Source organism: Perissodus microlepis, chromosome 5 (assembly GCF_051167445.1).
Source record: "Perissodus microlepis isolate ML-2025 ecotype Zambia chromosome 5, ASM5116744v1, whole genome shotgun sequence".
Taxonomy (NCBI): domain Eukaryota; kingdom Metazoa; phylum Chordata; class Actinopteri; order Cichliformes; family Cichlidae; genus Perissodus; species Perissodus microlepis.
Genome location: NC_140465.1, coordinates 32,931,084 through 32,942,497, shown reverse-complemented (window position 1 = coordinate 32,942,497; position 11,414 = coordinate 32,931,084).

Below are 11,414 nucleotides of genomic sequence, written 5' to 3'. Positions count from 1 at the left end.
CAAAAAATAAATACGTTTTTAAAGAAATTTGCATTGTTTTTAGGGTTTAGAAGAGGAAAAATCAAAAAGATGAAGCTCCAGTATGACGTTTATAGAAGAGGACAGGGAGTCAGTGCAGGTTGTAGCCCGGATCTGTTCCGTCTCCCCTCTTGTCTCGGCCACAGCAAAGTGTTTTTGTTCAACCTGCCAGTGTGCCATTTACACAGAGCTCTGCAAACCACTCCTCCCCTCTGCCATTTAAATCACACTGGGCTATGCTGCCTTGGGTCAAAATTGTCCTTTTTCTAATTGCAAGAGCAAACGAGTCTTTTAATAGCACCTCCCTTCTCCCTCCATCATTTAAACTGGCTTTGATGATAAGTCACATTTCCCTGTAAACAAACTTATTTAAACTAAATAGTTAATAGAGGTTAAAATGTTACGAAATGTGTTCCTATATGTAAAAAAACGAGGAGGGGATACTTCTACTTTCATAATGTGCAACTTCATGTGTGACATGATCATCATCTCCTCCTACAAAAGCCCATAATTTACAGCTGCTGTTCAGCAAATTCAAAATGGGGCATTCAAATGAAGCTGGGTCTTTTCACCCTTCAGAAAGCACCAGCTGTAGGAGAAAGCACTGACTGAAAGTGGAGGAAAGGAGGGGAAAAAAGGGAGAGATGGAGAGAGTGAGGGGGTGCTATTAATCTCTGTCATTCACAATTCTACAATGAATTGCAGCTGTGGCTGCAGATAAAAACTGAGCTTTTCTCTTTCTTCTTCTTGGGTGATTATCTGCAGTCAGGTGCCTGGATGGAGGTATGATCACAACAAAGAAAGAGAAAGAGAGCGCTTGCATGAAGGGAGGAGAGGGACAGGAGCAAGGGCAAGTGAGGGATAAGGGAGGATAAAGATTAAATAATAAGACAATGAACGAGGAAAAAGAAAGGCTTGTAGAAGAAAGCAGGAGATATGAAGGAAACAAAGAGAAGGCAGAACTGTTAATGACGACCAATAACAAAGAGACAGACACAGTCAAACATACTCAACAATTTCAGAGCTTTAAACAATTATTATTGTGTTAGTGGCTAATAAGAAACCCAATTTCCAAATTAACCACCAAACAATTTGGTCCAAAAACATCAGCTAAATTTGAAAGATTTATAAAAATAGACATTTTGAGTCAAAGATTCACTTATAATGCTCCAATGTTACAAGTAATTATAATTATTTTATTACTATTGAGGACAAGACGTGGGAGAATATTGACCCTATATCTTGATACATTTACTTCAAAGGTAGCACCTTATGATGTGGTCTGTGACTCCTCTAATTAAATGGAATTTGAATGTATTGTATTATATGTACCTTTAAATTCTTAAAGGTATGCACACGAGGAAGTAAGTCATTTTTACACGACACGAAGAAATAATTATACTGTAACTTTTGTGTGTTTTAGAGAAAAAGAGACACAAATGATACTGTAGTTTATCTGGGAGCATTTTATAATAAACAAATTGTGCAGAACTGAAGGACTGAAGTTTGTCCCAGGTGCCATAGGTGAGAGGCAGGGTACACCGTGTCCAGTTCAGAGTCCCTAGCTGTGACTCACCAATCAGCCTGTTCGACCTTTTAACAATTCTATTAACTGAGTTTTCTGTGCTTTACGCATAAATATAATAAAGGATAAACTCAGCACAGATTGCTTCAATCACGGATTGCCCTGTGTGTTGGGCTGCACAGCATCAACGCGTTAGCACGGTTAGCTCGTTAATGTGTTAGCACCATCAAGCCCCACGCATGGGGCGATCCGCCCTAACTTGCTAACGGAGATTTGCCGCATTAATGCGGTTATGGCGTTAACATCATTTTAACAACATTTTAACGCCGACAGCACTACTATTTATATATTTCATTTACCAGACCAAGGTGTTAAAGCCGCTACAGAAGATCTGGAAACAGGCTGAACACACAACCATTAAGCACAGTGCTAATCCAGCCAGGCCATGAAGTGAAGTTCAACCACAATCCTGGCAGATCAGCTGATTTCAGGTCTAGTCCACTTTAGCTGATGGCTGAGCTGACACCCTTTTGTATATAAAGTGAGTAAATGTCATAAAGGACTGACTACATTACATAAGCTGCTTAAGCCTGCTCACAGTTGTTGCACATTTGCAAGCCTCTTTGCAACCCACCTTCACATAGTTCCTCCTTCTCCACTGTTTCTCTCTTAAACGGGGCCATTTCTGTTGATATTGATGTCCGTTTCTCTTCTGCATCCAGTCTTCTACATATGTACACAGAAAGGCATGCAGGTCTCCCAGCAAAGCCATAACATCTAATATAAATAAGTGCAGACACAAATGGCAATCTTCTTTTGACTATAAGTGGTCCTGGCTCAACTACACTAATGGTGGTGGTGTTGATACTAATACATTCAGAAGAGGTGGGGGTGAGGGTTGGGGGCATTAGAGGACAATACAGAGAGTGGTGAGATTGAAATGCAATAAGTCAGCAGTGAGAGTCATATCTGGATCGTGTGAGAAGAGGGAACGGGTAAGGAGCAGATATGGAGCTGTTTAATATTGTTTGCTGTTTATCTCAACTAAACAGAAGCGCACGATCGAGATGGTATCACGTCCACCTGAGGGTGAAAAACGGTGGAACCGTGATATGCCACATTCAAGATTGAATTAGGGAGAGGTGCATGCTGATAGTCTGAATTCTGTTGCTGCATAAATGGCCAGATCTTGTTTTTATAGGAATCTAAAACACAGGATTAAATAATGTGGGAGCATCAGGTCCTTGTGGTTATGCAAATGGATTCAACTTTCCAGTCCTGTGACTGAATATGTGGTTACCTCAGATAATGTCTGCTACTTTTTTAGTAGCTATTTTGGCCGCATGAAGTGTGTCACGGAAGTGGGATAGGGACCAAAAACGGCAAGACATAGAGTCAGGACAATGCACAACAAGCAAAATAACCAAGAAAGAAAACGATCATGTCACTAAAACAAAACAAGAATCCAAATATTTAAGCACCGGAAATGTGAGGAACCATGGGATTAGGGTTTGGAGTACAATTGGAGCACAATTGGATAATGCTCACACTGGCTGGTGAAACTAACAAGGGAGAGACAAAAAGTCACAAATGAGGGGAAAAGAAGCAAAGCAGGAAGTAAGAACACAACAAAACACATGAGAACATTACCCTTGAAAGTAACACAGGAAATAGCAAATAACAAAAACCTAACACTGCCACCTGAACAGTGTCTGTCATGGAAATGAAGACAACTGGACTTCTTGAAGATATTTCACATCTCATTGAAGAGGCTTCTTCTAAAATCTGATAGACAATCCCAGGTATTTAAACCCAGTGACATTTTCCTCTTGGGTCACATGCTGAGGTAACCTTGGCTCATGTCACCCTGTAATCATGTAGGTCAATAACTTTGCAGTACCTCGAACATCGGTTTTTAGAATCTCTAATTTCCTGGTTAGAAATAAAATTGAGGTTATTTTACTCTATCCTAAAAATCTTTGACTACATGCTTAATCTGGATGGTATTACCTTTGCCTCCAGTAGCATCTTGGAGTCTAGGGCATGTCTTTCAGTGAGACCATGAACAAATATGTAGGACTGCCTTCATTCATTTACGCAATATCCCTAAAATTAGAAGCATCCTATTTCAGAGTGATGGTGAAAAACTAGTTCATGCATTTATTACTTCTAGGCTGGACTTAAATGGACTCCTCACATAGAAAATCCTGAGTAATCAGACCCCATCTTATCTTAAAGGCCTCATAGTATCATCCCAGTAGAGCACTTCACTCTCAGACTGTGGTTCTTACAGTGTTTAAAAGTAGAATGGGAGGCTGAGCCTTCAGCTTTCGGGCCCCTCTTCTGTGGAACCAGCTCAAGGGTTTGGATTGGGGGAACAAACACATTCGCTTCTTTTAAGATTAAACTTAAAACTTTCCTTTTAAAAAAAAATAGGTAGGGCTGGATCAGGTGACCCTGTATCCTCTCTTAGTTACGCTGGCTGCTCGGGGTTTCCCATGATCCATTGAGTGTTTCTTCTTCAATCACCTCTTTTCACTCACTATGTGTTTAATTATAATTAGTTATTAATAATCTCTGGCTCTCTTCCAGACGGTGTCTTTTGTCCTGTCTCCTTCCTTTCACCTTCTCACAGCAGATGGTCGCCCCTCCCCAAGCCTGGTTCTGCTGGTCGTTTCTTCCTGTTAAAAGGGAGTTTTTCCTTCCCGCTGTTGCCTAGTGCTTCATAGAGGGTCCTGTGATTTTTGGGGTATCTTTCAATGTAAAGCACCTTAAGGTGACTCCTGTTGTAAATCCATCCATTTGCTTCCCCTTGTCCTTTTCAAGGTCGCGGGGGGCACTGGAGCCTATCCCAGCTATCATAGGGCGAGAGGCGGGGTACACCCTGGACAAGTCGCCAGTCTGTCGCAGGGCTAACACACAGAGACAGACAACCATTCGCGCTCACACTAACACCAATGGACAATTTGGATGAATCAATTAACCTATCCCCACAAACTGTATGTCTTTGGACGGTGGGAGGAAGCCAGAGTACCCGGAGGGAACCCACGCAAACACGGGGAGAACATGCAAACTCCACACAGAAAGACCCCAGAATGATGAACTCAGGGCCTTCTTGCTGTGCGGCAACAGTGCTAACCACCATGCCACCGTGCTGCCCCCTGTTGTAAATCGGTGCTATATAAATGAATAGGACAGAGAAGCCTTTGGTATGAGAGCTGAAATGTCTTCACGGACCAAAAGGACGTCTAGTTTGGCTCCAATCTAGTCTAGTTAGCCTTTACATGAAGGCTAACCTTAAAAATGACAACAGAGACAGGGTTATCCAGAATGCTGGAGAAACTAGATATACAAAGACACACAACGGCAACAAATTTGGGATTAACTCTTTAAAGCCTAAACCATTAAATAATCACCATAAAATTCAATTTCTTTGAAAATTTAGCGTTTATTGAAATTGTCCAAGCGATCCAGCGCCCCCCGTGACCCTGAAAAGGATAAGCAGAAGCGAATGGATGTGTAGCCGGATGGGCTATTTGCTTACAGTTTGTTGCTTTAAAATGTATTGTGCTATTTATTGATGTTTTTCAGGTAGGGGAAAAAATCACACTGATGATGTAGCGCTCTTAAAAACTCAAATATCTGAAATATGATACACTGGGCATTAAAGGGTTCAGATGCAAAACATACACAACAAAAACCTGGGATCGTAACATCGTGTTTGTTAGACATGAACAAAATGTCCACTTCACATGAAAACAAGAAGTCGTGGTCAGACGGCAGGGAGAGAGACTGCTGACAGGACCTGACTTGTGTTGCTGTCAAAACACAAAGGTTAATGAATTTGGGAATGTAAACCAACCAAGAGAAAAGATAGTATTACATGCACGACTGCAGAGGGCAAATAGACACAGAACAAGCACACAATTTCACATATTATAGGCTTTTCAATACCTTAGAATGGTTCTCCACGTTCTGTGTCTATTTGCCCTCTGCAGTCGTGCATGTGCTCCTTTATGTTCTGCTCAAACAGGACAAGAGGGAGATCAAAAAGCAATCGGCGGTGAAATGTAGAGACACAGGACGAGGGAGCCTGAGGGTCAGCGTGGAGCGGGGTCGGAGAAGTTGGGCTTATTGACAGGTTTGTATGAGATGTGTTACTGCAGTCACCCTCGGGGATGCAGCTCACCATAGAACAAGTAAGGCAGAAACCAACTGGAGAGATTAACCTCTGTGTGTCGATGAAAGTGAATGAAAGATGGACTCGAGGGAATAACAGAAACACACTTGAGTGACTTGCGGATCGGTACTGTTTTTACAGTCTTTTGATTGCACTCTCAGTCAGCTGCTTACATTAAATGATGTTTAAATCGATAGATCAACGTTTTTTACGTTATTTTTGCACTGCCTTGACTGCTTTGGTTACTGTCACATTTAAAATCTGATCGGATGACACCCAAAGAGTCACGAAGAGCAGATTACGTGAATCATCTTAAATCCTGCCCAATCACAGCTATTTTTTTTACTTTGAGAACTTTGATTTGAAGCCAGTTTTTAGGACTCAGAGACAGCTTGTATACTGCATTATTATGTTTGAATAAACAAACCTTTGGTTTTATATATTTCAGTTTCTTACTGACAGAAAATCCCACAAAAACACTAAACAAGTTTTAGATTAGACAGTTGTGCACGGTACTTTTTTGCAAATGTTACTGAATTTTTCGAGGCTAGCATCAACTGGAAATTAGTAGATATTTAACATATCAAAAACGTTCATTCCTACTAGACTCTTGTGTAGCTTAGCATAATTCACAACAATCCTTATTCATCTTCGGCAGGCCCGAAATTCATCCTCTGTTTGAAACAAGATGGTTTAGCTCCACCTTAAACCAACTTTCTCCTCATTGGCTGACCTTTGCAAACAGAAGGTTTAAATAGCAGAGGGGTGGGGCTGGTGTGTTCCCATCCACAGATGGCCATATTAAGCATGGCCGCTCTCACTGACATGATACAGATCCAAGGGTAGAAAACTAAATTTAGAGCAGTCTGAACTCTGGGCTATTTGGAGCTTTCTTGAATTTGTGATTGTTTTTTACAAATACTTAAGCTGCCACTTATCTCTATAAGAAGGTGAAAGTGGCTGAGATCGGACTGAAGATTGAAGCAGCCCACAGCTTTACTGACCTAAAGTCTAAACATAGATCAGTCATTGGCCTGGTGTCGCAGAACAATCATAGCTCTCGAAAGACAAAACACCTTTTGTAGCCCGGCCTCAGTATTTGTGCGATGTCTCGCACATCAGCGCAGAAATCAATAGTAACACCCATTCTCCTGCTGTGTGTTGTGCATTTTTGTGTGTTCCTGTATGTGCGTGACTCCTGTGGCTGAGCTCATGATAAGTGCTGGAGTATTTTTTTTTTTTTTTTTGCTCCTGCACTTGATTGTGCTGCTGACAATAGCAGTTAATGACAGCCCAGAGTGGCTGCACGGTTCGACTGCTGGGGGAGGGGAGGACACGGAGGGGAAAAACCCATTTTCAAAAGCATACATGGTTTTTGTTCCTAAACCTGTATGCAACATGGCCAGCGGTTGCCTCTATTAGACTGCAAGCACTCTCCACGAGCACGCCGAGTTTCAATTAAATCAAAGCTGTTTGAAGGCCTGCCGACATCACAGGGGCTGAACAAAAAGCTTTCAGCAGGTTGTGAATGTGGTCAATTGCAAACAAGATGTGCATTTCAATGACTCATTCAGAGTGGATGGGGAGAGGAAATGGAGGGGTTACGCTAATAAAAACACTGGGATGCATTAGAATAAACAAAGCATCGCTGCTAATTTAAAAATAAGGGATTCCCTGTATCACTCACCTGAATTTGTTTCATCTAATCTTTTGATCCAGTCTCTTGTTAAAAGAAATATAGCAATTTACGCTATCAGAAGAAGCACTTGGCATATTTTTTTAAAACATAAAGGTTAGCAAATGCAAATAACTTCAGGACAAAAGAAATAACAAAATATTCCAGTGGGGGTTTTTTTTGCTTATGGATACAAAACATACAATTTGTATTTTTTTTCTGTACAATCTTAGCTGATTTTAAGATGCTTCTGTACTAAATAAACTATGGTTACATTAATTACTAGAAGAGATCACATCCTCTGTTAGATGGACAGTGTTTCTTGAATGGCAGATGGAGTAAAGTTAGCTTTTTGCCTGCGACTACGGTTTAGTGAAAGCCTAGCAGCAGCTCTTGAGCTCGGCAAAGCCCTGGGTACTAATGAGAGGCTTGAAAACTGAAAAAGGTGGAAGATAGGGTACAAAAATGAGAAAGAAACCTATGTCTCAGGAAGTCAAATATAGTCATGGAACCAGAAGAAGGTATATGGGTTGTGAAATTCTGACTGAAGTACACCTTGAATAAACATTTTGAGTCCATCTGGGTCCAACAACTTTTTAGCGATAATGTTTGACTAAAATAACATACATGACTTTAGAGAATGTTAATCAAAAAATGGCGTTATTGGGAAGGAAATATTATCTGCTGACAAAAAAAAGTCTCTGTCTGACTAGACAGTCACAATGATTTGTCAGCTACAGCCTTACTTGTGCTTTTTTGTGTGTGTAACATATTTTGATAACGAAACCAAAATCTGAAAAGTACTCTTATGATTTCTGTACCCACAGTTAAACAAGTGACCTGGTGATGCTGTCTGTGTGATAAACAGGAATCTGTAGTTAGCATATCTTAGCTTAGGTTAGCATAAATATTGACATCAGAGAAACTATCAAAAGCTTCCTGCGCATACTTGATAAGGGAACCTATGAGCAAACTATCTGTTAATTTACAGCTAGTTTAAAAGTAGTGTGTACTCTCTGCTGTCACAAGTGACTTCACAGCTGCTGGCACGACTGTGTCGCACTTTCCCGCCATTTCAGTGACGCCTTAGAGATTCTTAAATTATACAGCGGGAGATGCTAACAGCTTTTAAAGATGAGGCTTTCAAGAGAAAACTTGGAGATGTCCTGTGACATGATAGGTGTCGCCACTCAGTTAGAACTTCCACATCAGTGCTGGTGTGAGTTTGGGTTGTTTGTTTGTGTGGGGTTTTTGCAGTTTCTTTAGAAAGTCTCTTCTTTTCACGTCATTGCAGCATCTCCCTGTGTATAATTTGGAAATATCTGAACTTGTGTTCTTCTGGCAGACGGTACAGAAGCCTGCAGACCAGGACCACCCGACATAGGAACAGTTTCTTTCCCCTCGCCATCTCCCTTCTAAGAACCAAATTCCTTGTATGTGTCTGTACATATACTTGGCCAATAAACACGATTCTGATTCTGATATATAATTAAAATGGAAGAAAACTTTTTGTACAATTGCATCTTCTACCCAGCAACCCCACCTAAGCCACCTTAGCCAGGTTACAAGCTGAACCAAATCAAAGCCTGGCTAGCACCAGGAGTAGTGACATCACTTTTGCTGTGTGCTGCTGTTGGTGAGGGTAGCATCGGGTATAAACAGGCCTTTGTGGGACTGTGGTGATGACACAGTCACCGCACACAATAACCAACTATAAACTATGCCTTAACATTCAGGGATTGGCTATTTGGAGGAATTTCTGTTATAGCGAGTAATCATTTATGGAAGAAGGTAAGTTTTAAAATTCTAATAAAAAAATAAAGACTGTCTCCAGCCAATAAATTTAATTTAATTTCTATTTTCTTCTCCATATAAAGTGTTGAACCTGCACACGACCAAAGCCTGCTCAGATATGATTTGTATTTTTATATGCCAATATTTGTTTAGATTGGTTCACACCTAAAGTTCACTGAGTACATAACTAAGTAACAAAGTTTAGAGGGTTGGTTGGACATTCAGACTGTGTTTAAATAGTGTTTATGCTAAGTTAGCCATGCTATAGTTCATATTTAATGTATGTTTATATAATAATGTGACGATTTCAATAAAAAGCCAACATAAAGTGTCTTAGTAAACCACCAGAACAGCTATAATTATTTACGTTTCTGCAAATCAAAGGAAGAAGTGAACACCAATCTTACTACAGATGTTCCCTGATTTGGTCTTTTGGTGATGATGGTTGAGACGACTAATATGCTTATCAATAGGTGTTTAGCTGGGTTGAGATCTGGTGATACGCTTCACATATTTTTTACTCATCAAACCATTCAGTGACCACTTTTTTTTATATAAACAGAGACCATGGGATAAAAATGATCATTTAGAATAACTATTGATTGTGAGTGAATCTTTCCTCCAGTAAGACAAGTGGACACCAGCTGTATCCCTCCAAGCCACCAGATCCCATCTCTGACATCAGAAGGTGAGACTCTTAAACCAGATACCCTGTTTTTCTATAAGGTGGCTACATGAAGCCATGTACATTATAAGTGCTTTAAAAGATGAACAGAAAGCTTGACATGCACTGAGCTTATCAGGCTCTCACTCAAGGAGTGTGTTGTGCTTCAGTATGAAACACGTGTGAGCCTTTCAGCTCTCTCAGTCAAAGTGCAGCCTGATTCAAGTGATTCAAGCGTGGGAATCCCTGTGAGAGCGACAAGATGTCGCTGCTTTCATGGCATAAAACTTTAATGAGAACAAAACTGTTACACATCCGTTAAGCAGCCACTGAGGTCTGCTCCTTTATTGACTTGACTCTGGGTGACAAGACCACACACACACACACTGTTAGACAACAAACACACACGAATAGGAGTCCTAACTGTGTTGGAGGTTGGAGATTAGGTGAGATAGATATTTATGGTTCTTGCTGTGCTATTCACTTTCATACAAACATTATGTCTGACAAAAATGGATATGAATGGCTAGAATCATTTTTAACTGATTAATGGAGCATTTTAAAATATTAATTAGCTCTGTTAATAGACTACTCATGTATTTTACCCGAGGGCAAAATACATCATCTCAAGTGTCAGATATACACCAGACACCCTACATCATTTGAGCTGAGAGAAAAACACGCATGCCCAGGTCAGAACTGTGTCTGGTGATGGCTGAGATTTTTTTTTTTTTTATGCTGGCAGTGTGTGAAAAATCGATGGTATAGCTTTGTGCCAGCCCCGGGCCGTGCAGGTCCCTGCGGACTGGCTCCGTTTATTGTGCTCAAAAAAAGGCAATTACAATGTTAATGTGTCGCAGCAGGAGAGTGAACCCGAGCCGATCCGGCAAGGGGGACGTCAGAAGGTGATGGAGAGAGCGGAGTCACCGTGGGTTAACAGCAAAACAGCGTCTGGGGAGCGTTTTATATCAAATACACAAGCAGGAGGAGAAGGAGTACACTCACCAATGCTTTCAGTTTATATTAATGACATAATATAATATAGATAGATAGATAGATAGATAGATAGATAGATAGATAGATAGATAGATAGATAGATAGATAGATAGATAGATAGATAGATAGATAGATAGATAGATAGATAGATAGAGTAGAAGAATTCCTCTTGCTATTTGTCATTGTTCTCGTGTAGACAGAAGCCACCAAGCAGGACTAATACAAACCCATCTATGTGGAAGTCTCACGGGAGCCCATAATAAGCCATTAAACAGGCGCATTAGGAGTAATGAAAAGGCTCTTAGTGGTTTACCACTGCAGGCCACCTGGATTACTCTTCGTGGAAGTGGGCGGCGGCTGTGATTGTCTAACGGCTCGGCTGCAGCACAGTGAGGTCAGAAAAATATGATAATGTGAGCTCTACTCTGCATATCTATACAAGCTTTAAATGCTTGATTTGTAATTAAAATGTTTAAACTAGGGAAATTACGCACAGACGACGTGGCTGATACGGCAAAATTACGCATTCATATGAACACATTTTGACGAGGACCTCCTCCTA